This window comes from Salvelinus fontinalis, chromosome 31 (genome assembly GCF_029448725.1).
Source record: "Salvelinus fontinalis isolate EN_2023a chromosome 31, ASM2944872v1, whole genome shotgun sequence".
In the NCBI taxonomy this organism is placed as follows: Eukaryota; Metazoa; Chordata; class Actinopteri; order Salmoniformes; family Salmonidae; genus Salvelinus; species Salvelinus fontinalis.
In genome coordinates, this window is record NC_074695.1 from 41860574 (window position 1) to 41885262 (window position 24689).

The window sequence follows — 24689 nt, forward strand, 5'->3', positions numbered from 1 at the left end:
TAATTTTTTTAATGTCCTCCAATTTGGGCACGGGCAGGGTGACGATGATGCCCTGGGCAGTGCCCACCCACAGCAGCCCCTGGCAGATGAGTAGGCTGGTGACCCGGACGCTGCCCTGCTGACCTGGAAGAGAGACACAACCACCATTCTGTCACTTCATTCTGTTCATGTCAACGTTGCAGCTTCCCACTCCTACATCCAATCTTAGCCTCTATGAATACATATGATCAATAGGGGGAAAAAATACACGTAGCCTTACATAGGGCAATGTGAACCTATTACCAGATTGTTCATACCTGTATACAATTATTTTAGACCTACACAAGTGTCTAGGGGGTGGATTTGAATAATGTAAGTGAAAAAAAGTAGTCGGTGACCTGTGACCTTCTACACTGTACTTGCCTGGGCTGAGGAATATGGAGCGCGTGGAGAAGTTGATCTTGTGTAGGTGCTCTAGGTACGCCTCAAACCTCAGAGGGGGGGGGGGGGGGGGGGTGAATGAGTAAGACAGAGTGAGTGAGTGAGTGAGTGAGTGAGTGAGTGAGTAAGTGAGTGAGTGAGTGAGAAAGAAAGGTGTTATGATTGAGAGACGGAGAGGAGAGGTTGTGTGAGGTTGTCAATGCATGTGTCCTCTTCATACTAGCTACAGTATCATACAGTATTAAAACCTATCCTTTCCAGGGTCATATAGGCCTTTTCTCATTTGGGCAAAAGTCTGTCCTCCATCCTCTCTTCTCCGTCCTCTCTCCTCTGTGATCCGGAAACCGATAAGTGGTCGAGTGTGTCAATTCGTTAGTAGGCAAACGAAAGATGGTCCTCCCCTCCTCGATAGCCTCCTTTTGGCAAAGAAGCACAAGTGTATCCTACCGCAGAAGAGTTTTGATATCTGCCACACCCCCTTTGAATCAGCTGTTATATTGTCGGAGGAGAAAAGCATGCACACATTTAAAAACAATATGTTACTTGTCCTTTTATCTATGAAATGTCTTGCACAACTAACCTAATTCGCTTTCATCACGTTACACATTTATTTTGGGATCCATCCCTGCAAACGTAATTTGCCTGATGACGCGAGTGGAGAAGAAGCTTCTCATTTCATACAAGCGCATTTTCGTCCACGTTCACTCTCCTTGATTACCTTTGACCTTTTTCAAAAGGAGGCGAGAGAGGACAGAGGAGAGAGGACGAAGAAATTGAGCAAATTTAATTGAGTAAAGGCCATTGTCTCTATTCTTTTCCTATCCCTCCCTCTTTCCTTCAGCCCTGTGTAAATGAGGGTGTATAGAAGGATGTGTTTTGCTCACCTGGAGGTGGAAGCTGGAGCCCTGGATGACGGTGACGAAGCTGGCACAACTGGCTGGGATGGGGCCACTGCACACAGTCACATCTGCTTTAGAGAGTGCTAAATCGTGGCAATTGATGGTTACAATTGAGATCACCTGTGCGGGTGAGTTTAGCACCCAAAGCACACACATCCCTGGGTCGCTCCTTTTTTCAGTTCGCCGCAGCTAGCGACTGGAACGAGCTGCATAAAACACTCAAACTGGACCACTTTATCTCCATCTCTTCATTCAAAGACTCAATCATGGACACTCTTACTGACAGTTGTGGCTGCTTCACGTGATGTATTGTTGTCTCTACCGTCTTGCCCTTTGTACTGTTGTCTGTGCCCAATAATATTTGTACCATGTTTTGTGCTGCTACCATGTTGTAGCAGTTTTGTTTTTTAAATATAGGACAAAATACACATCACGACAAGACAGACATCACAACATAAAGAATAAAGAGAGACCTAAGAACAACATAGCATTGTGTTGCTTCAATGCTATGTTGTTCTCTTAGGTCTCTCTTTATTCTTTATGTAGTGTTGTGATGTCTGTCTTTTCGTGATGTGTGTTTTGTCGTATATTTAAAAAACTAAACTAAAACAATTATCTCAGCCCCTGTCCCGCCTTTTGGCTTCTGGTAGTCCGTCATTGTAAATAAGAATTTGTTATATAACGAGAGATTACCTTGTGTTAGTACGCTGGCCAATGCTCATTGCAATAGACCCATCCTGTTCATTTTTATGTTTTTTTTTTGTAACCTGTAATTGATTACCTTGATTATACGAGAAAATGGCTGTGATATAAGATATGACTGTATGATTATACAGTTGGTTCGCAGTCTCACCTCCCCTCTTCCGAGTGTAAACGGCAACTTTTCCATTCCCCGGCCCAGCGAACAGGACAGAGGCAGAGTGTTTCAGGCACAGAACTGGACAACTGTCTGGGTGGGAGAAGGTCAGAAGGCACTGGGTGGCAGTTTCCACACTAAAATACACACGGATCCTGGGAAATGGAGTTAATGAGAAATAAGGTGACCTCAAGGGCATTTAAATATTAGGTACATGACAATGACAATAACATGAGCAAACATGAATTCTACTGATAGAGTTGTGTGTGGCTACTTGGGCTGCTACGTTCCGGTTTCTACTAGCAGTGCTACAGACAATACATGCCACAATGAGCTGAATGCTTAATGTTAAGTCTGACACGTTTTTTCTGATTTGTTGGTTCCTTGATGGGGAATAGTGGATAAACAAATCCATAAGGTGCAGCATAAAAAATTCAGCCATTTTTGTTTGTACTACAGTGTACATGATGACTCACTAACCATCCTGCAGGCCTACACAGATGGTGTTGCCAGAGCTGGCTGTGTTCTTTGCAGCAGCGTCTGAATCATTTTCCTCTTCGGTGGGACAGGGCTCCATTATGTGGTCCAGAAACAGGACTGGCAACCCCAGCTGGATGGGCGTGGACCGTGTGTGGCGTGGACCGGTTCAGAGAGAAGATTTCCACTTGACCGTGGTTGCGGTCACCTCCACTGGCCACTTGGTCATTACAGATAGAGGCTGTTAATGTGTCGACCAGCTATTGATCACAGGTCTTATTCGTGACACTAGACCCTCTGAGCTAAAGAGCTAAAGCTAAGGCCTAGGTTACTGTATCACATGAACCAACATAGCTCATTGAACCACCTTCATTACACTTCCTACCACTAACCTAACCTCCTCCTCTCCGCAGCTCAGTTCAGTCCTGGAATCTATTTACAGTTTGCAGTGTTTACCCAGAGACAGCCCTGCAGTAGAGATGTTGCTGGATGCAGAGAAGCCCAGCAGGGCACAACGGACCGGGTGGTGAAGTGCCGTCTTCAGCTGCAGACAACACAACAAATGCTCAGTTTTACCCACAGACCTACTGTAATCACTACTCAGTTATAGCAAAGAGGGTTGGAGATGAGTAGTAAGTGTTTTTGGTTATATGGATATAGGTAGTATTCTACATTATAGGCAATATATTGCATATTACAGCTGCATTTTCATTTCTTATTTTGTTGGTTACCAGAATGTTCCTTTGCCTCAATACAAATGTTGAATAATGACCTGAGGAAATGGTTTTCCTTTGACATTATTAGAACGTCTCTGCAACATCCCGCTTGACTTCCTGTTCAGAGGACAGAGTATTTGAGAGTATTTTGAGTATGCGTCCAATGCTCTAATAAATCCAAAATGGTTACCAATTCCATATTCCAGGACAAGTAAAAAATAATCTCACACAGGAATGGTGCTTTCAAGACAACTAGGAACTGGAAAAAAACGAGGTCATATAATGACGTCAGTGATCTTCAGGTCGGAAAGTCAGAGCTCTAGAAAGATTACCACGTTTCCGACATTTTCGAGTTGGATGTCCGTTCAAAACTATTTTTCCCAGTCGGAGCTAGTTTTTTGTGAGTTCCCAGTTGTAAATAATGATCTTCTGAAATGACTTTGTCAAACCAACAAAATAACTAGGGCTTTACAATAATGGTGAAAACGTAATGTTGCGGTTAACCTTCTACTGCAGTGGGCTAAATCAGGATCACACAGAGTGTTTCTTGGTAGTCTTGAATAAATCTACTTTGAAACAAAATGATCTACACATGGTTTATGGGCTTAAAAAAAAGAAGACACCTGTACCATGTCAGATATAGATGTTGAGTTTGCAACCCAATATTACATCACAGAAGACTGAAATATAACAAAACTGTTTGACGTAGAAACACTAGACTTTCTGAGTAAAAAAAATTATAATGTTAATTGTGAAAAATATTCATAACATTCCCCCCATGAGGCCAGTAGGTCATTTGACTGCAGGAAATGGCTACGTGGGTTAAAGTTTTCCGAAAGGTCATAGAGAGCGCACAGAGGGACATGTCAAAATGTTGGATTTTAGCACTTTAGCAGACTTTTCCATGTGGTCTATATTAAAGGGCACTTTATTTAATATAACAGGCCTTTAAAAAATCTAATATTGCTGCACAATTTCTATCAAAGGGATGCAAAAGGGACTCATTTCATGGAACGACCCTACACTCGGGGTAGAAGATTGTTTTGTGGAATACTTGAATTGAAACATGCATTTATAGTTGCAGATAAAGACGAATGAGATTTCCGATGAGGTTTGATGGGACGAGGCCGATGGTATTAGACGAACAGGGATAACAACACAGACATAGTGGGGTTGAGCTGCAATATGATTACACACACTCACACACTCTGGGTATCAGTCAGAATGAAGACGTATAAAGAGCTTGGTCACACTACTAAGCTACATATGGATGAAAATTGGAACATTTTAGATCAAACACAGGGACAAGTTCATCATCTCCAAGCACCCTGCAGTGGTCCGCCGTCTCCAGGTGACTGGCCTCTGCCACTGCTTCTGCATTTCCATACAAATTGTGTAAATGTATTTTCCTTTGAGTTTGCCATCCATCACACACAATTTCTCCTTTCAGAGACGGAGGCATCTGAATTTCAAATAGTTAAGATGAAGGGAATAGTGGTGTCCAGTGTGTAAGAGTTCGGAGGAGCGGAGGGAGATGGAAAGAACACTGGGTTGCATCCAAAATGGCATCCTATTCCCAATATAGTGCACTACATTTGACCAGAGCCAGCATAGGGTAGTACACTATAATGGAATACAGTGACATTTTGGACGCAGGCTGGTCTGTGATTTACTGTTTACTTGTAATGTATGCATGAATATGTATGCAGGAATATTTGTGGGACATGAGCCATCAGCCTTTCAATCTCAATTTGGAAAGATTAATTTGAATACCATCCAGCATTTGCCTCGCTTTATGGATTATCTTCAGGACTCAATGGCCTCAGCCGAGTCACCAGAAATAAGGTGCTTACCCTTTGATCTCTCCTCCATCCCTAGACACAGAGACTGTGAAAGAGGGGAAACTGAGAGAGAGTGTGTTGATACGGTATCAGCAGTATAGGTGTTGAAAGGGGGAGAAACACAGATTATCACTACATCTGACAAATGACATGACTCCAGATTGAAACAAGCCATGTCATTCATTTTGTGGGACTTCCGAGGCTGTGGGGGATTTCACTTTGCTCCAACAATGAGAGAGAATAATGATAGTATCCCATCTCCTCTACAGGACACACGTAAGCATGCATGAATGCATGAGGGCACACACACAGGCTTACTTTCACTTGACAGAAGGTTTCCTTTCATCTTAACTGCATTATTCTATTATAATGAGTTAGTTTTGCACATATTTGATAACCAACAGTGCATATTTGATATCCTCTTCAACATCCTTTGTTACTTTAACCCTGCCAGGCAAACTAAGGTGGTGTGTTAGCATGGCATAATAGCAGTGTAGTACTGGAAGAGCACATTATATCTTTCATCTTAACATACCTGCCTTTTACTTAGTAATGAGCTATTTTGTAACAGCCTGAAATACTGCTTTAGGTTATAGTGCTATTTTTTGCCCCTCTGGGATATGTGTAGGTAAGACCAAGGTCCCGTATCATTATACCAATGATGTTATAGATGAACTCAACAATGTTGAATTATAATAAACCCACTGGGCAAAAACTGGTTGACACAATGTTGTTTCCAACATGGAAAACTGATTGGATTTGTAAAAAGTCCTCAACGTAAGGGAATTTCATAATTGGTCAAATTACGCTTATGCCCAGTATCAGACGTTGTAAAATTACAAATATTTTAAAAAGTATATACATATATTCATATACAGTGCATTCGTAAAGTATTCAGACCCCTTGACTTTTTCCACAATGTGTTATGTTACAGCCTTATTCTGAAAAAAAAAAAATACAACATTTAAATCATCAATCAACACACATTACACCATTGTGACAAAGCAAAAACACGTTTTTGTATCTTTTTTTGCAAATTTCTTAAAAATAAAAACAGAAATACCTTATTTACATAAGTATTCAGACCCTTTGCTATGAGACTCGAAATTGAGCTCAGGTGCATCCTGTTTCCATTGATCATCCTTGAGATGTTTTTACAACTTGATTGCAGTCCACCTGTTGTAGATTCAGTTGATTGGACATGATTTTGAAAATGCACACACCTGTCTATATGAGGTCCCACAGTTGACAGTGCAGGTCAGAGCAAAAACCAAACCATGAGGTCGAAGGAATTGACCGTAGAGCTCCAAGACAGGATTGTGTCAAGGCACAGACCTGGGGAAGTGTACCATAACATTTCTGGAGCATTGAAGAATACAGTGGCCTCCATCATTCTTAAATGGAAGAAGTTTGGAACCACCAAGGCTCTTCCTAGAGCTGGCCACCCGGCCAAACTGAGCAATCGGGGGAGAAGAGCGAAACTCCCCAAATATAGGTGTGCCGAGCTTGTAGTGTCATACCCAAGAAGAATTGAGTCTGTAATCGTTGTCAAAGGTGCATCAACAAAGTACTCAGTAAAGGGTCTGAAATCTTATGTAAATGTGAGTTTTTTTTATTTTTAATACATTTGCAAAGATTTCTAGAAAACAGTTTTTGCTTTGTCATTATGGGGTATTGTGTGTAGATTGATGAGGGAAAAATACAATTTAAGTCATTTTAGAATAAGGCTTTAACGTAACAAAATGTGGGAAAAGTCAAGGGGTTTGAATACTTTCCGAATGCACTGTTATATATATATATAGTGCAAGAAATAACAAAGGGTGTTATTTATACATATATATATATATCTCAGGAGGTTGGTGGCACCTTAATTGGGAAGAACGTGCTCGTGGTAATGACTGGAGCAGAATCAGTGGAATGGTATCAAATACATCAAACACATGGTTTCCAGGTGTTTAATGCCATTCCATTTGCGCCTGTAAGTTGCTCTGAATAAGAGCGTCTGTTAAATTACAAGAAATGGCAATGTAAAAAATGTTCCTCTGGTAATTTCGTGGTCTCTTAGATGAGCAAGGACTGCTATTCTCCTCATGTGAGTGAAGGATTCCATTTTCTTTATCAAACAGCTTCTTCTTATCAGTCAATTTGGATGACTTGTCCAGCTCAGTTGCCAGGAAATGTTAGAGATATAGACACTGACTGAACGAGATGTAACCTGCTAATCATAGCCTGCAACACACAAAGGAATCCCAGTCACACTATTCTAATTGCCAATTATTCAATTTTTTTCTGATTCCCCGGTTGATTGAAGCCAAGGCCTGCTACATCGTCTGCTCTCTGTTCAAGCGCAAATCCACCAATGTACCAGATACCTTCAGAGGAACTCAAACTTAATTTCTCACTTTACTTTATTACAGTGTCATCTGACCCAAATTGTTTTCTTCATAAAACCACAAAACCGGACTTTCTGTTGTCTACGATCGGTTTCCTACTCTCTTAAATGGCATAATTTTGCTGTCAAAATATGTCCACTCCACCACTGAGCTTCCTCACAGCTATAGCTGCTTACCTTTAGGTCTTGAGTTTTTGGGAAAAAGATGGGGAGTAGTCAGGCTAGAAAGGGACACCAGAATGGAGGTCTAGTCTTCACATCATCCTCCGCACATACCCAGCCCGGCGTGTTCTCTTCCCCTTGGTCAAAAGATATACGTTTAGCTGTACACCTCTACAACATCCACCAGTGGGCAAAACATATACAATGACCAATATGCGACAAAGCTTTAATATGTATTAGGTCTGTATTAGGAGTAGGCTAGCTAAGCTCGTAGGCTAGCTATACTGTTAAAGATTCACCCAGGAGATCTTGCTGAGGGGACTGGCGCTGTTGAAAAACCATTAAACTGATCGGCCGTCCAGATCTGAGGGACAATAAAATAAATGCATTAACATATAGGCATACAGGCTCACACGTGTCTGCAAACAGACATAGACAATCACAAGCAAGAATGGTGCAGATGGAAACGGAGAGGGGCTTTATGAACATCCAGACTACACTCCCTGACCTAGCCCTGACCCTGCATTCTAGGGCTATGGATTCTATTCTAGCTAGTGGATAATGTTGCTCATGCTGGACCTTGAATTGCTTTTGTAGAGAATGAGTTTCCATCAGAAACATGAATAAAAGCACTAACTGCCTATTTGGCATTTAATTGACTGGCTGTAGTTGTAAAGGGCACCAATATTCCAATAATAAACCACACAGGAATAAACTAGCCACAGCTTGGCAGTAGACTAAGAATGTGCCAGTCCATGCCACCCACTCCAAGCTGCCCTGCCATCTGCTACCCACCTAACCAAGGGAGGTCCCAAAGACCAACCAACCACCCACGCACACACACATAGTAACACAGGGAATAAATACACAATGTGTAACGCTAGCTTGGCTACATACATGGGGTAACAGTGTTGGCGTGTCAGTGTAAGTATGTGTGAGTGTGTAGTGTGGGTGCATATAGTCAAAAAGAGTTAGTGCAAAAAGGGTCAATGCAGATAGTCCTGATAGCTATTTAGTTAGCTATTTAACAGTCTTATGGTTTGGGAGTAGAAGCTGTTCAAGAGCCTTTTGATCGCAGACTTGGCGCTCCGGTACCACTTGCCTTGCAGTAGCAGAGAGAACAGTACATTTTTTACTTCCTCTGACACCGGCTGGTATAGCGGTCCTGGATGGCAGGGAGTTCGGCCCCAGTGATGTACTGGGTTATACGCACTAACCTCTGTAGCGTCTTGCGGTCGAATGCCAAGCAGTTGCCATGTCAAGTGGTGATGTAGATAGTCAAGATGCTCTCAATGGTACAGCTGTATAACTTTTTGTGGATCTGAGAGCCCATGCCAAATATTTTCAGCCTCTTGAGGGGGAAGAGGCATTGTTGTACCATCTTCATGACTGTGTTGGTATGTTTGGATCAAGATAGGTCCTTAGCGATGTGGACACAGAGGAACTTGAAGGTCCACTACAGCAAAATGTCAATATGAATGGGGGTGTGTTTGGCCCTCCGTTTCCTGTAGTCCACGTTAAGCTCCTTTGTCTTGCCCAAGTTGAGGGAGAGGTTGTTGTGCTGGCACCACACTGCCAGGTCTCTGACCTGGTCCCTAAAGGGGTGTCTCATTGTTATTGGTGATCAGGCCCACCACCGTTGTGTCAAACTTGATGATGGTGTTGGAGTCATGCGAGGTCACGCTGTCGTGGGTGAACAGGGAGTACAGGAACAGACTTAGCACGCACCCCTGAGTGGCCCCCATGTTGAGGATCAGAATGGAAGATGTGTTGTTGCTTACCTTCACCACCTGGGGGTGGCCCGTCAGGAAGTCCAGGATCCAGTTGTAAAGGGAGGTGTTCAGTCCCAGGGACCTTTGCTCATTGATGTGCTTGGAGAGCACTATGGTGTTATGTACGCTGAGCTGTAGTCAATGAACAGCATTCTCATGTAGGTGCTCCCTTTGTCCAGGTGGGAAAGGGTAGTGTGGAGTGGAGTGCAATAGAGATTGCGTCATCTGTGGATTTACATGGGCAGTATGCAAATTGAAGTGGGCCCAGGGTCTCTGGGATGATGGTGTTGTTGTGAGCCATGATCAGCCTTTCAAAGAATTTCATAGCTACAGATGTGAGCGCTATGGGGCGGTAGTCATTTAGACAAGTTACTTTGGTGTTCTTGGGCACAGGGTTGAAACATGTAGGTATTACAGACTGGGTCAGGGAAAGGTTGAAAATGTCAGAGAAGACACTTGCTAGCTGGTCAGCGCATGCGCTGAGTATGCGCCCTGGTAATCCGTCTGGCCCTGTGGCCTTGTCAATGTTAACCTGTTTAAAGGTCTTCCTCACATTGGATACGGAGAGCGGGATCACACAGTCGTCCAGAACAGCTGATGCTCTCATGCATGGTTCAGTGTTACTTGCCTCGAAGCAAGCATAGAAGGCATTTAGCTTGTCTAGTAGGCTCGCGTCAGTGGGAAGCTCTTGGCTGGGTTTCCCTTTGTAATTCGTGATAGTTTGCATGCCCTGCCACATCCGATGAGCGTCAGAGCCGGCGTAGTAGGATTCTAGGATTAGTAAGTTTATTTGTCAAGTGCGCCGAATACAACAGGTGTCGACCTTACAGTGAAATACTTACTTACAGGCCCTAGCCAACAGTGTGATTTTTAAGTAAAAAATTGGTATTAGGTGAACAATAGATAAGTAAAGAAATAAATACAACAGTAAAAAGACAGTGAAAATAACAGTAGCGAGGCTATATACAGTAGCGAAGCTATATACAGTCACCGGTTAGTCGGGCTAATTGAGGTAGTATGTTCATGTAGGTATGGTTAAAGTGACTATGCATATATGATAAACAATGAGTAGTAGTAGCGTAAAAGAGGGGTTGGGGGGGACAATGCAAATAATCTGGGTAGCCATTTGATTACTTGTTCAGGAGTCTTATGGCTTGGGGGTAAAAACTGTTGAGAAGTATTTTGGTCCTAGACTTGGCGCTTCGGTACCGCTTGCCATGCGGTAGTAGAGAGAACATTCTATGACTGAGGTGGCTGGGGTCTTTGACAATTTTTAGGGCCTTCCTCTGACACCACCTGGTGTAGAGGCCCTGGATGGCAGGCAGCTTATCCCCAGTGATATACTGGGCCGTAGGCACTACCCTCTGTAGTGTTTTGTGGTCGGAGGTCGAGCAGTTGCCGTACCAGGCAGTGATGCAACCAGTCAGGATGCTCTGGATGTTACAGCTGTAGAACCTTTTGAGGATCTGAGGACCCATGCCAAATCTTTTCAGTCTCCTGAGGGGAAATAGGCTTTGTCGTGTCCTCTTCACAACTGTCTTGGTGTGTTTGGACCATTCTAGTTTGTTGGTGATGTGGACACCAAGGAACTTGAAGCTCTCAGCCTGTTCCACTAGAGCCCCGTTGATGAGAATGGGGGCGTACTCGGTCCTCCTTTTCCTGAGATGCACAATCATCTCCTTTGTCTTGATTATTTTGAGGGATAGGTTGTTATTCTGACACCATCTGGCGAGGTCTCTGACCTCCTCCCTATAGGCTGTCTCGTCGTTGTCATGATCAGGCCTACCACTGTTGTGTTGTCTGCAAACTTAATGATGGTGTTGGAGTCGTGCCTGGCCACGCAGACATGGGTGAACAGGGAGTACAGGAGGGGACTGATCACGCACCCCTGAGGGGCTCCAGTGTTGAGGATCAGCGTGGCGGATGTGTTGCTACCTACCCTCACCACCTGGGGGCGGCCCATCAGGAAGTCCAAGATCCAGCTGCAGAGGGAGGTGTATAGTCCCAGGATCCTTAGCTTAGTGATGAGCTTTGAGGGTACTATGGTGTTGAACGCTGAGCTGTAGTCAATGAATAGCATTCTCATGTAAGTGTTCCTTTTGTCCAGGTGGGAAAGGGCAGTGTGGAGTGCGATTGAGATTGCGTCATCTGTGGATCTGTTGGAGCGGTATGCAAATTGGAGTGGGTCTAGGGTATCTGTGATAATGGTGTTGATATGAGCCATTACCAGCCTTTCAAAGCACTTCATGGCTACGCACGTGAGTGCTACGGGTCTGTAGTCATTTAGGCAGGTTGCCTTAGTGTTCTTGAGCACAGGGACTATGGTGGTCTGCTTGAAACATGTTGGTATTACAGACTCAATTACATTTACATTTACATTTAAGTCATTTAGCAGACGCTCTTATCCAGAGCGACTTACAAATTGGTGCATTCACCTTATGATATCCAGTGGAACAACCACTTTACAATAGTGCATCTAACTATTTTAAGGGGGGGGGGGGGGGTTAGAAGGATTACTTTATCCTATCCTAGGTATTCCTTAAAGAGGTGGGGTTTCAGGTGTCTCCGGAAGGTGGTGATTGACTCCGCTGACCTGGCGTCGTGAGGGAGTTTGTTCCACCATTGGGGTGCCAGAGCAGCAAACAGTTTTGACTGGGCTGAGCGGGAACTGTACTTCCTCAGAGGTAGGGAGGCGAGCAGGCCAGAGGTGGATGAACGCAGTGCCCTTGTTTGGGTGTAGGGCCTGATCAGAGCCTGAAGGTACGGAGGTGCCGTTCCCCTCACAGCTCCGTAGGCAAGCACCATGGTCTTGTAGCGGATGCGAGCTTCAACTGGAAGCCAGTGGAGAGAGCGGAGGAGCGGGGTGACGTGAGAGAACTTGGGAAAGTTGAACACCAGACGGGCTGCGGCGTTCTGGATGAGTTGTAGGGGTTTAATGGCACAGGCAGGGAGCCCAGCCAACAGCGAGTTGCAGTAATCCAGACGGGAGATGACAAGTGCCTGGATTAGGACCTGCGCCGCTTCCTGCGTGAGGGAGGGTCGTACTCTGCGAATGTTGTAGAGCATGAACCTACAGGAACGGGTCACCGCCTTGATATTAGTTGAGAACGATAGGGTGTTGTCCAGGATCACGCCAAGGTTCTTAGCACTCTGGGAGGAGGACACAATGGAGTTGTCAACCGTGATGGCGAGATCATGGAACGGGCAGTCCTTCCCCGGGAGGAAGAGCAGCTCCGTCTTGCCGAGGTTCAGCTTGAGGTGGTGATCCGTCATCCACACTGAAATGTCTGCCAGACATGCAGAGATGCGATTCACCACCTGGTTATCAGAGGGGGGAAAGGAGAAGATTAATTGTGTGTCGTCTGCATAGCAATGATAGGAGAGACCATGTGAGGATATGACAGAGCCAAGTGACTTGGTGTATAGCGAGAATAGGAGAGGGCCTAGAACAGAGCCCTGAGGGACACCAGTGGTGAGAGCACGTGGTGCGGAGACAGATTCTCGCCACGCCACCTGGTAGGAGCGACCTGTCAGGTAGGACGCAATCCAAGCGTGGGCCGCGCCGGAGATGCCCAGCTCGGAGAGGGTGGAGAGGAGGATCTGATGGTTCACAGTATCAAAGGCAGCCGATAGGTCTAGAAGGATGAGAGCAGAGGAGAGAGAGTTAGCTTTAGCAGTGCGGAGCGCCTCCATGACACAGAGAAGAGCAGTCAGGGACATGTTGAAAATGTCAGTGAAGAACACCTGCCAGTTGGTCAGCACATGCCCGGAGCACATGTCCTGTTAATCCATCTGGCTACGGAGAGCTTGATCACACAGTCGTCCGGAACAGCTGATGCTCTCATGCATGCCTCAGTGTTGCTTGCCTCGAAGCGAGCATAGAAGTGATTTAGCTCCTTTCGCAGGCTTGTGTCACTGGGCAGCTCGCGGCTGTGCCTCCCTTTGTAGTCTGTAATAGTTTGCAAGCCCTGCCACGTACATAGGCGGAAATCCCAGGGGGGACGACCCCCCCAATCCCAGGGGACACGACCCCCCCATCCTGGGAAAAATATGATTTGTCCCCCCCAATATATCACTGTAAACATAACTATGTCATTTCAATAATATGAATAATACGCAATGAAAGCACTTATGCTGATTATAGACACTTAATAGCGCGTTTTTAAGTTTCAAAAGATTGACCCCTCCCCCGCTTTTTGCTTCACAATGGTTTGATCTAATGCCAGTTCTTTAGCTGGCAAGGTAATAGAGGGTTCGTATCTACTGTCCGAAAGACACTCAATGTACGTAACTGACGTGAGGTTAATCCAGTCAATCGGCCATAGCAATGTTATTTTTTTTGTGTTGGCAGGGTTCACACACTAGCTGAATTTGCAGAGCTAGCGCGCAAACTAAAGAAAACATTAACCATCAAGCTAGCTAGTACTTATTCCATTTATGTGGCGTCGTCAAAGATGGAATCTTTGCTATCATCAGCTTATTCCAAGATCAGCATGCAGCTGGAGTGCTTCAAAGTCCCTGTGATCAGGTTAGCGATAAACTGAAGTCCAAACTGAACAGAACTACACTCTCTTATACCATTGTCTTAAATATATATAATGGTCTCGTTGCAAAAGCTAAATTGTCGCTAGTGAACTTTTTGCTTTTTCTTTTCTTTCACCTTTATTTAACCAGGTAGCAACGATTATAGCAAACACCACAGAAATGGAATTGGTGCTCGCTAGCTTTGCAAATTCAGCTATTGTTGGAAGCCAGCCAATATGAAACAAACTATATTAAAATTACGAAAGGTTGCAGCATATGTTGTGTAAATGTGTGTGTGTGCAGCTAGACCGGCCAGCCAGCCAGCCAGGTAGAAAAATGGCGGACATCAGAGTATTTTCCAGTACACCAAAACGCAAAGTAAGAACTCTAGTAGCCTAATATCTCAAAGACTAGTTGATAAAATGTTCATAAGAAATAAATGAAATGCTAATGGGAATGTTTCACAATGATGTCATTAGGCAGAGCAGGCAACAGATGGCACACAGACAGCAGAGTTGGGGATAGATATGCAGGGACAGACTGGCAGAGACAGGGAGTCTCAGGTAAGTTTGTTGAGTCTTTGTTTGGCAACATTATGAAAGGTTCTCAATTTTTTGGACTTGTAAAATAGGGACATAATTGGAAAATGCCATGGTTACCCCCACTCTCAACTTAAACTGGTGACTAAACTAAGATTTGTTTAAGGCAATGGTATTGCTGTTGTGATTAATTGTGTCGTTTTGGGTACCGGTAGTTATGAGAACAGCAAACACCTTATTTCTTTTCTAAGAGACAGACTGTGAGTCGGTGAGGGTGGTGAAAGGGAAAGAGCCAAGGAGAGAGACTTCAGAGGACAGTGTCACAGCCACGGCAGGACCAGGTGTCACCCTTGTTGCCAGCAGCACCAGTATAGGGGACAGTGGCACAGCATTGTCCAGTTACCTCTGTGATGGCACAAAACCATATCAGCCACACCCACAATTTATAGAACCGCAAACTCTTGCCAACAGAGTGTTGACGTTTCAAGAGAGATGGTTTCGCGATTTCCCCTGGCTACATTATAATCCATCAATAAAAGGAGTGTTGTTTTTTCACTGTTGCCAAGGGTTTTCAAGCCAGCCATCTTTTGGCCAAAGAGCAGATGCTGCCTTCATTAGTGCAGGATTTAGGAACTGGAGAAAAGCCATTGAAAAATTCACAGCACATCAAAACTGCCAAACCCACCGCCACTTTGTAACTGTAACAGCACACCAGCTACATCCAATCAGTGCCCAGTTATCCAGCGCGTGGGAGGACGCAAGGCATTGCTTGATGAAAATTGTTAGTTCGGTGCAGAGTTACGATGGTGCCTCAAACATGGCAGGAAAATAAATAAGAATCTTAGCCCTGTATTGACGCTTTGCCTGTTTGATGGTTTGTCGGAGGGCATAGCAGGATTTGTTATAAGCTTCCGGGTTAGAGTCCCCCACCTTGAAAGCGACAGCTCTACCCTTTAGCTCAGTGTGAATGTTGCCTGTAATCCATGGCTTCTGGTTGGGGTATGTACATACAGTCACTGTGGGGACAATGTCCTCAATGCACTTATTGATAAAGCCAGTGACTGATGTGGTGTACTCGTCAATGCCATTGGAAGAATCCCAGAACATGTTCCAGTCTGTGATAGCAAAACAGTCCTGTAGTTTAGCGTCTGCTTCATCTGACCATTTTTCTATAGACCAAGTCACTAGTGCTTCCTGCTTTAATTTTTTGCTTGTAAGCAGGAATCAGGAGGAGAGATTTACCAAATGGAGGACGAGGGCGAGCTTTGTATGCATCTCTGTGTGTGGAGTACAGGTGATCTAGAAACGTTTTCCCTCTGGTTGCGCATTTAACATGTTGAAATGAGAAATTAGGTAAAACTGATTTAAGTTTCCCTGCATTAAAATACTCGGCCACTAGGAGCGCCACGTCTGGGTGAGCGGTTTCCTGTTTGCTTATTTCCTTATACAGCTGACTGAGTGCAGTCTTAGTGCCAGCATCAGTTTGTGGTGGTAAATAAACAGCCACGAAAAGTATGGATGAACACTCTCTAGGAAAATAGTGTGGTCTACAGCTTATCATAAGATACTCTACTTCAGGCGAGCAAAATCTAGAGACTACCTTAGATTTTGTGCACCAGCTGTTGTTTACAAATATGCACAGACCCCCCCCCCCCCCCCTCTCGTCTTACCGGCATGTGCTGTTCAATCTAGCCGGTGCAGAGTATATCCCGCTAGCTGAATATCCATGTCATCATTCAGCCACGATTCCGGGAAACATAAGATGTTACAGTTTCCGTTGGTAGGATATTCGTGATCATACCTCGTCTAATTTATTGTCCAATGATTGCATGTTGGCAAGTAATATTGACGGTAACGGTAGCTTTCCCACTCGCCTTCTGCGGATCCTTACGAGGCACCCCGCTCTGTGTCCTCTGTACCTGCGTCTCTTTCTCTTGCCAATGACGGGGATGTTAGCCTTGTCGGGTGTTCGAAGTACATCCTGAGCATCCATGTCAGGGTTAGGGCCTGATCTTAGGTGAGCAGTATGTTCTGTGCCGAAGACTCATTGAAGTCTTTGTCCAGATTGAGGTGAGTGATTGCTATTCTTATGTCCAGAAGCTTTTTGGTCATAGGAAACGATGGCGTAAACATTATGTAGAAAAAAGTTAAGATCAGCGCAAAAAAAAACACACAAAATAGCAAAATTGGTCAGGAGTCCATAAAACGGTGGCTATGCATCCTAGCGCCATCTTTAGTCACTTCTGTGTATCCCTTTTAACTTCCAGCCGCAGGTGGCACTTGTTGGCACACTGGACCTCGTCCTCTTTGGTGCGGATGAGCCTCTGCATTGCTAGGCACGTCCTGCCCTACTGTTGTGTTAAGAGAAATGGTGGTAGAGGAATGGTATCACATAATAAACATAATAACTGTCAAGGTGACAGTGTCTGTCTAATAAGCAGTGTTGAAAAGTAAACGTTAATGTGTGTACATGTGTGTCTAACCTGGTAGGTGCCTTGTAATGTCCTGACTAGCAAGGTGACCTGTTCAACAACAGACAGGTCGTATTGTAGCTACTCCAGCTCCTGGTACAGTCAGGGAGGGCCCAGGAACACTTACCTGGCACACCCAGTCATATCTTTATCATCGGCGTCATCATCATCATCATCACCTTCATCGTCATCATCACTATCATTCTTCTCCTCTTACTCCTCCTAAAGCAAGTTTCAAGTTTCACGTTTTAATGTCACGTGCACAAGTACAGTGAAATGCCTTTCTCGCAAGCTCCAAACCCAACAATGCAGTAATCAATATCAAAATGCACAAAGGGCTGTTGTGGGTGAAGGCTTTCTCAAGCCAAAGAGGTACAGTAATACATCTGATTCAACTAGTTTTAAGTCTTTCTTGAGGAGTGGACTGTGATTAGTTGATCAGCTGAATCGGATCGGCTGGAGCAAAAGAGTACACCTACACCTGCTCTTTGCGGATAAGATAGACAAGACATCCCTGTAACTGTCCCTGTCACCATCATTCTCTGGCTTTTCAAGAGTTAGTAAATATCCTGCTGGGTTTCTCCACCAAAACACTTCCACACATCAACAGTAAGTTAACTCCAAATGAGACTGAACCTCAAAATAATACAGGGATGTTTATCTCAGACATGTGAGACTCTAGGGAGAACATCTGGCATACTCCCAGAGGGTTACATGTAGCCTCTATTATCACTCAATTAGGGCAATAAAGCCTTTAGAGATTTAAAAACAAGTCAGTTCTCCCCAAGCAGGTAGTGGTAGAGACAGCTCATACCCAGATAACTGACAGTATTAGTTGGAACAAGTGCTTGGAGACAGAGTGGGAAGGCTTGCTTTTTCATAGCTTACATTGGGTATTTTGTCTTGAATGTGAAGGTGTACAGTGCATTTCAATTTGAATTGGACGAATTGAATGTGTTTTTACCTGGAACATTAGCAACGTTTGCCCGTTTCCCTGTATCTTTGCTCTGAAAGCTCTCCTGTCCCACCTCTAACACCTGCGTCTGCAGCAAGGGGGCGCTCCACTTCACTGTGTATTTAGGACCAATGGGAACTTGGCTGCTGATATCAGGGGTACCCCTAGTTGAAGAAACAGCAACACATTTCAATGGCCTGAAGATAGAGACGGATAGATGGCGCACCTATTTTCAATAGTATTTCCCATGCTGTCCTAGAAGCCATCATTGCAAAGATAGTGCCCTCTCTTTTTCCATCTCTATGGGCCTGAACAAGATGCTGGACAAACATTGAGGGCTCTATTTTAACAAACCTAACACAATGGCAAATCTTAGCGCTTGAGTTAACACTATATGTCTGGGGGTGTGTCAGAAATATCTTTGCTATTTTCACTGCGGGAATTATGAGCACAATAGCTGGCGGGGAGCTGGCGTTTTGATGAATAAATAAATTGTGTAATGAGCGCTTGCCTCTGACCCTATTACGGGGGCTGAGTCACTTGCTTACTAGTGCTCTTCCATGCCATCCCTAGGAGGGGTGTGTCATTTGAGTGGGTTGTCACAGACTTGATTTTCCTGTCCGGTTTTCCACCCCCTCGGGCTCGTGCGGTGGAGGAGATATTCGTGGGCTATACTCGGCCTTGTCTCAGGGTAGTAAGTTGGTGGTTTGAAGATATCCCTCTAGTGGTGTGGGGGCTGTGCTTTGGCAAAGTGGGTGGGGTTATATCCTGCCTGGTTGGCCTTGTCCGGGGGTATCGTCGGACGGGGCCACAGTGTCTCCTGACCCCTCCTGTCTCAGCCTCCAGTATCTATGCTGCAATAGTTTGTGTCGGGGGCTAGGGTCAGTCTGTTATTTCTGGAGTATTTCTCCTGTCTTATCCGGTGTCCTATGTGAATTTATGTATGCTCCCTCTAATTCTCTCTCTCTCCCTCTCACTCCCCTCCCGGAGGACCTGGGCCCTGGGGCCATGCCTCAGGACTACCTGGCCTGATGACCTGGCCTGATGACTCCTTGTTCCTAACCCTAAGGACACACTTCAGATATTGCCACCCTCCCTTCTCAGCGCAAGCGAGCTCATATAAGACAGGTCAATTTCCAATCCTTGCGCAAGTATTTGAAAATAGCCCAACGCAGGTTGAAATTGCCAACGAGCGTGCGTGTTACCCTCTATGTAAGATAATGCATTCAGCAATTGAAAAATCATCCAAATGTGTCAGGGCTCTTTGAATCAACAATATGAAAGGGGGTCAGGAATACATTGTAATTACCGTCCTTCTGATCAGTTGAATATCTCTCCAAACAGCGGACCCCCTACTGATTTTTGGGCCACATTATTATTCATATATTCCCCATAATCATGCATGGGAAACATTGTGAAACATTACGATCCCTTTCACAAGTTAAGGGCAAAGTTGGCATGAGGCATGAGCTGAATCAAGTAGGGTGCAATGAATAATTTGTGAGGTTCACTGATCAAAACGGAAGATTTTAAGATGTGAAGTTGGGTGAAACTTGGGGAAAACTTGACCTTTCTTCGTTAATGACATTATCCAAATATGTATATATTCTTAATTCCATTCCTTTACTTTAGATTTGTGTATATTGTTGTAAAATTGTTACATATTACTTGTTACATATTACTGCACTGTTGGAGTTAGAAACACAAGCATTTCGCTACATCCGCAATTACATCTGCTAACATGTGTATGTGACCAATAACATTTGATTTGATTTGGAGAAGACAGAGAAAAAAAACGTTGATTCACATTAATATGCAGTGTGGCTGATATTCTTTCAACATGACATTTGACAGTATGCCTCATCCATAGAGAATCTAGTTCTATGGTCGCGTCCTGGTAGTGCTGACTCACTTGACACTGATGTTTGCACAGATGAGGGTGTCGTTATTGAGGAAGACTTTGCGCTCCTTGGACTTGAAGACCTGTCCTTTCTCCCTGTACACCATCTCAATCAGCACCTGGCACAGTATCAGCTGCCTCTAGTCTGAGTTAAAGAACTGTGGAGGGGACACAAATATCACACAACATTACACACTATCTACACACAACACAACAAAACACAAAACACTCACTCATTTACTCTTACACAAAGTAGTATTAACAAAAACAAAAAAATATCTTATTGACCTCAAAATACATTTTGAGAAAGACACAGATGCACAGACCTTGCTCAGTTGGCGGTCACCAACTCTGAGTGCCAGCTGCTGGATTTCAGCGACCTGGTCTGCTACTCGTTTCTGCTCGTTTAGCCTCTCGGCTAACGTCTCCAGCTCAGTGAGGGCCAACTGCAGGGGCATACGGTCAGGGTGGGCCTGGGGAGTGTTCTTCAGCATGTCCTTGATGTCCTGGGGGGGTAGGGGGAGAGGAGGAGATAGAGACAGGAACAAAAAGAGTAAGTGAGAGAGAGAAAAGGGAGGGAGAGAGAGAGAACCTGTCAGGGAACATTAAACCTGTTATTTACACAAAGGATTCCCCCAAGAGATCTGGGTTTCCACCTGACATGCTTAACAGAGCAAGCTACTGTATACTATGGCCCTTATATGCAGTGGTGGAAAGTACTTAAGTAAAATACTTTAAAGTACTACTTAAGTAGTTTTTTGGGATATCTGTACTTTACTTCACTATTTTTGACAACTTTTACTTCACTACATTCGTAATTAAAATAATGTACTTATTACTCCATACATTTCCCTGACACCTAAAAGTACTCATATTTTGAATGTTTAGCAGAACAGGAAAATGGTCCAATTCACGCACAAACCAAGAGAACATCTCTGGTCATCTCTACTGCCTCTGATCTGGTGGACAAATGCTTTGTTTGTAAATGTCTGCCTGTTGGAGTGTGCCACTGGCTCACCATACATTAAAATAACAACAAAATGGTGCCGTCTGGTTTGCTTAATATAAGCGATTTGAAATGATTTATTCTTTTACTTTTGATATTTAAGTATATTTAAAACCAAATACTTTGTCTTTTACTCAAGTAGTATTTTACTGTGTGAATTTCACTTTTACGTGAGTCATTTTCTATTAAGAATTCTTTACTTTTACTCAAGTTTGACAATTGGGTACCTTTTTCCACCACTGCTTATACACTGCTCAAAAAAATAAAGGGAACACTTAAACAACACAATGTAACTCCAAGTCAATCACACTTCTGTGAAATCAAACTGTCCACTTAGGAAGCAACACTGACAATAAATTTCACATGCTGTTGTGCAAATGGAATAGACAAAAGGTGGAAATTATAGGCAATTAGCAAAACACCCCCCAAAACAGGAGTGATTCTGCAGGTGGTGACCACACACACCACTTCTCAGTTCCTATGCTTCCTGGCTGATGTTTTGGTCACTTTTGAATGCTGGCGGTGCTTTCACTCTAGTGGTAGCATGAGACGGAGTCTACAACTTTAGCAGCAGCAGTAGGAGGAGCAGCAATGTGTAGATAAGGTCCCAGAGAGGAAGAAGAGGAACCAAGAGAGACTGCTGACAAAACCACTAAACACACAGCAAGGCAGTGCATTTAAACTAGCTGTGTACATATGCTCCTCAGTATAGGATGAGTGTGTGTGTTTATTAACCCAACTGTAGTTGAATTAAACACTCATACCTTTTCAGTGGAGGCTGCTGAAGGGAGGACGTCTCATAATAATGGCTGGAAGGGAAACCATGTGTTTGATGTTGTTGATACCTTTCCACCTATTCCGCTCCAGCCATTACCACATGCCCGTCCTCCCCAATTAAGGTGCCACCAACCTCCTGTGGTTTGTATAGTCAAGTGTTAGCATATTACACCATAGGGCTACTAGTAAAGTTGGGCATGCATACTAAAATGCTACTACAACCAAAACCTTTATTGGTTACAATTTGCGATTGAAAAGTGATGTGCATTTGACTTCATAATATGCTTTTCATATGATATTTGAGCCTACATAGTACTGCTATATTTTGGAAAAGACATAGCAACATACCATAGAGACAGTGGAGGCTGCTGAGAGGGAGGACGACTCATAATATTGTTCGGAATGAAGTGAATGGAACAGTATCAAACACTCCATTCCAGCCATTACACTCCATTCCAGCCACTATTATGAGCCGTCCTCCCCTCTGCAGCCTCCACTGATAGAGATTGCAATATTGTAACCGTTCCATTATGTTGTGTGCGAGCGCACAGGTAGTACCATTTTGAAGTAGTTAGGTGAAAGGGTACATACTGCCACCTGTAGTGTGTTGTTTGAACAGGTATAAAGCCAAGATTTGGCGATTTACTGCTACCTGCAGTTATGGAATGTTTGCTCACGAATATTATTAATTGGTTGATCCATCCTGATGACCCGGATGGAATAATGTGATCCTTCCTTCACCCATAGGAAGTTCCACCAAGTTGACTACTTCAAAATGGTGAAAGTGCTCAATGGCGCTGCCCATGCTAAAACAGGATTTTGGGCACTAGAGTCCTCTATACATCTCCATTCAACAAACACAGACACAATGCTTACATTGATGCAACAGGCATCCTTGGGTGTCATTAAATAATTGTAGCACAAAGTTATGTATAGTATCAAGGTCTGAATAACAAATACAAAAAAATATAGAGATTGCAAAAGCAGCTGAGTATACAAAATAAGAGCCCTCCCTATCTTACTACTGCTGTGGGCCATGCAGTGTCTTGACTTTGGTCTCGCTGTCTGACTACTCATCATAGCTCTCAAATTCACTGCCGCTCCAGCCGTTGTTGGTGCCATGATGGTTCTCTGGCCTCAACGTTCTCATAGATGCAATCTAACACACAACCGGGGAGACATTAATTACATACATTATTTTCTCGCACACATGCATCTGCAGATGCACACAGACACACACATGCATGCACACAGGCGTGCACTTACACACGCACACACACACACACACATATACACACGCACACACCTTCCACAGGAGAGAGGAGGCTCTCACAGGGCACGTCATCATAGTTGACCTCTGGACGACTGGTCCTGAAGATGACGTCTGGACTGGTCATGTAGATGCCATCAGGGCTGGTCGGGCTATTCAGGATGTCATAGCGGCTGGTCGGATTGGTTGTGATGACATTATCGGGGCTAGTGGGGCCAGGTGGGCTGTCTGTGCAGGCCATACCATCTGGACTTTGCAGGCCCTCCGGACTAGACACGTTTTCATTTTCAGAACTTACTGCATCACCTGGACCTCCTACATCAAGCGTGGGGGAGGTTTCCCTGCAAGAGAGCAGTGCATCATTCCAACCTCAGTTAATTGGTTTGAAGACATTCAGATCAGGGGTCAGCAACAGGCGCTCTTTCGGGTCATTGTCAAAAAGTCGTTACATTTTGGTGATTTTAGTTTTTTGTAAAGCAAAGACTACAATTATCAGAAATTCAGCTAAAACTTAGTTTAATTTAGGGAATCTGTTCACCATTCCCACGAATAAAAGAGACGTGATCGTGTAATCAAGGTAAGAAATTATTGTTATTTTCAATACAATCAATCTCCTTTCGGGCTTAGTTGTTGTCAATTTGCAGTGTATAAATGATCAGAATTATGTTCCAGCCCCCAGACCATCTGCTCCGACAGAAATCGTCCCGCGGCTGAATCTAGTTGCCTACCCCTGAGTTAGAGCATGGTACATTGGACACTACTACCACTCCCCAGGGTTTTTAGCCATGGGTGACTAGCTAAGTAAACAGACACAAATTGTGGGTTGCAGGTCAATAGATGACTTTCAAGGTTACTACAAGATTACCAATGCAAGGTCAATCTGGTGTACAATCCCACAGGATTTTCCACTGCATTGGGTATCGTGGGAATTTCTACCCAGCATCAAGAGCACTTACAGGCAGGAGATGGTGAAAATCAAAACTATTCCTACAGCCCTGACTAGTGTGGAGCGAATTAGCTTTGGGCCCCTCAGGGTTGAGAGAAAGCCTGTTTCCATGTGGAAAAGTCTGCCCTATCGCTGAAGAATAGGGTTCATGTCCTGGTCAATATAGCATGGTCAATAAATGCACTCCTATTACAGAGGGGAAGGTGACAGCTGTCTCTTGCCCCTATAGGAAATCATGTTGTATCTCTCCATATGTAGGATCTTAATTTGATCACTATTTTGTTGCGGAGAAGGATCCTGCACTGCAGGAAATGCAAACTTGTAGTGTATCTGAGTTTTAAAAAGGCTTCTAAAGTTTGTAATTTCAACTGAAAATTCAGACTTGACTTGCCCAAATTAAAAATGTATCAACCCCAACAAAAATATTAATTAATTATAATCCACTGAATAATTCACATTTCCTGTTGCTGCTGAATTATTTTTCCTATTGTAGCACAGTGGCTCAAATTAAGATCCTACATCTGTAGCTCTATAGTACTTGCATGTTTTGTATCTATATCAGGGATTATTCCATTTGCAAAGGGGTGTAATATGTCAAATATCCAATAATTGTCACACCCTGATCTGTTTCACCTGTCTTTGTGTTTGTCTCCACCCCCCTCCAGGTGTTGCCCATCTTCCCATTATCCCCTGTGTATTTATACCCGTGTTCTCTGTTTGTCTGTTGCCAGTTTGTTTTGTATTGTCAGGTCTTACCAGCGGGCTT

General features: G+C 44.1%; 1 pseudogene; it reads right to left on the reverse strand.

Moving 5' to 3' along the window:
* Positions 1-1934: 1934 nt before the first annotated feature.
* LOC129829318 (uncharacterized) overlaps positions 1935-24689 on the reverse strand; it is a 30240-nt pseudogene continuing 7485 nt past the window's right edge.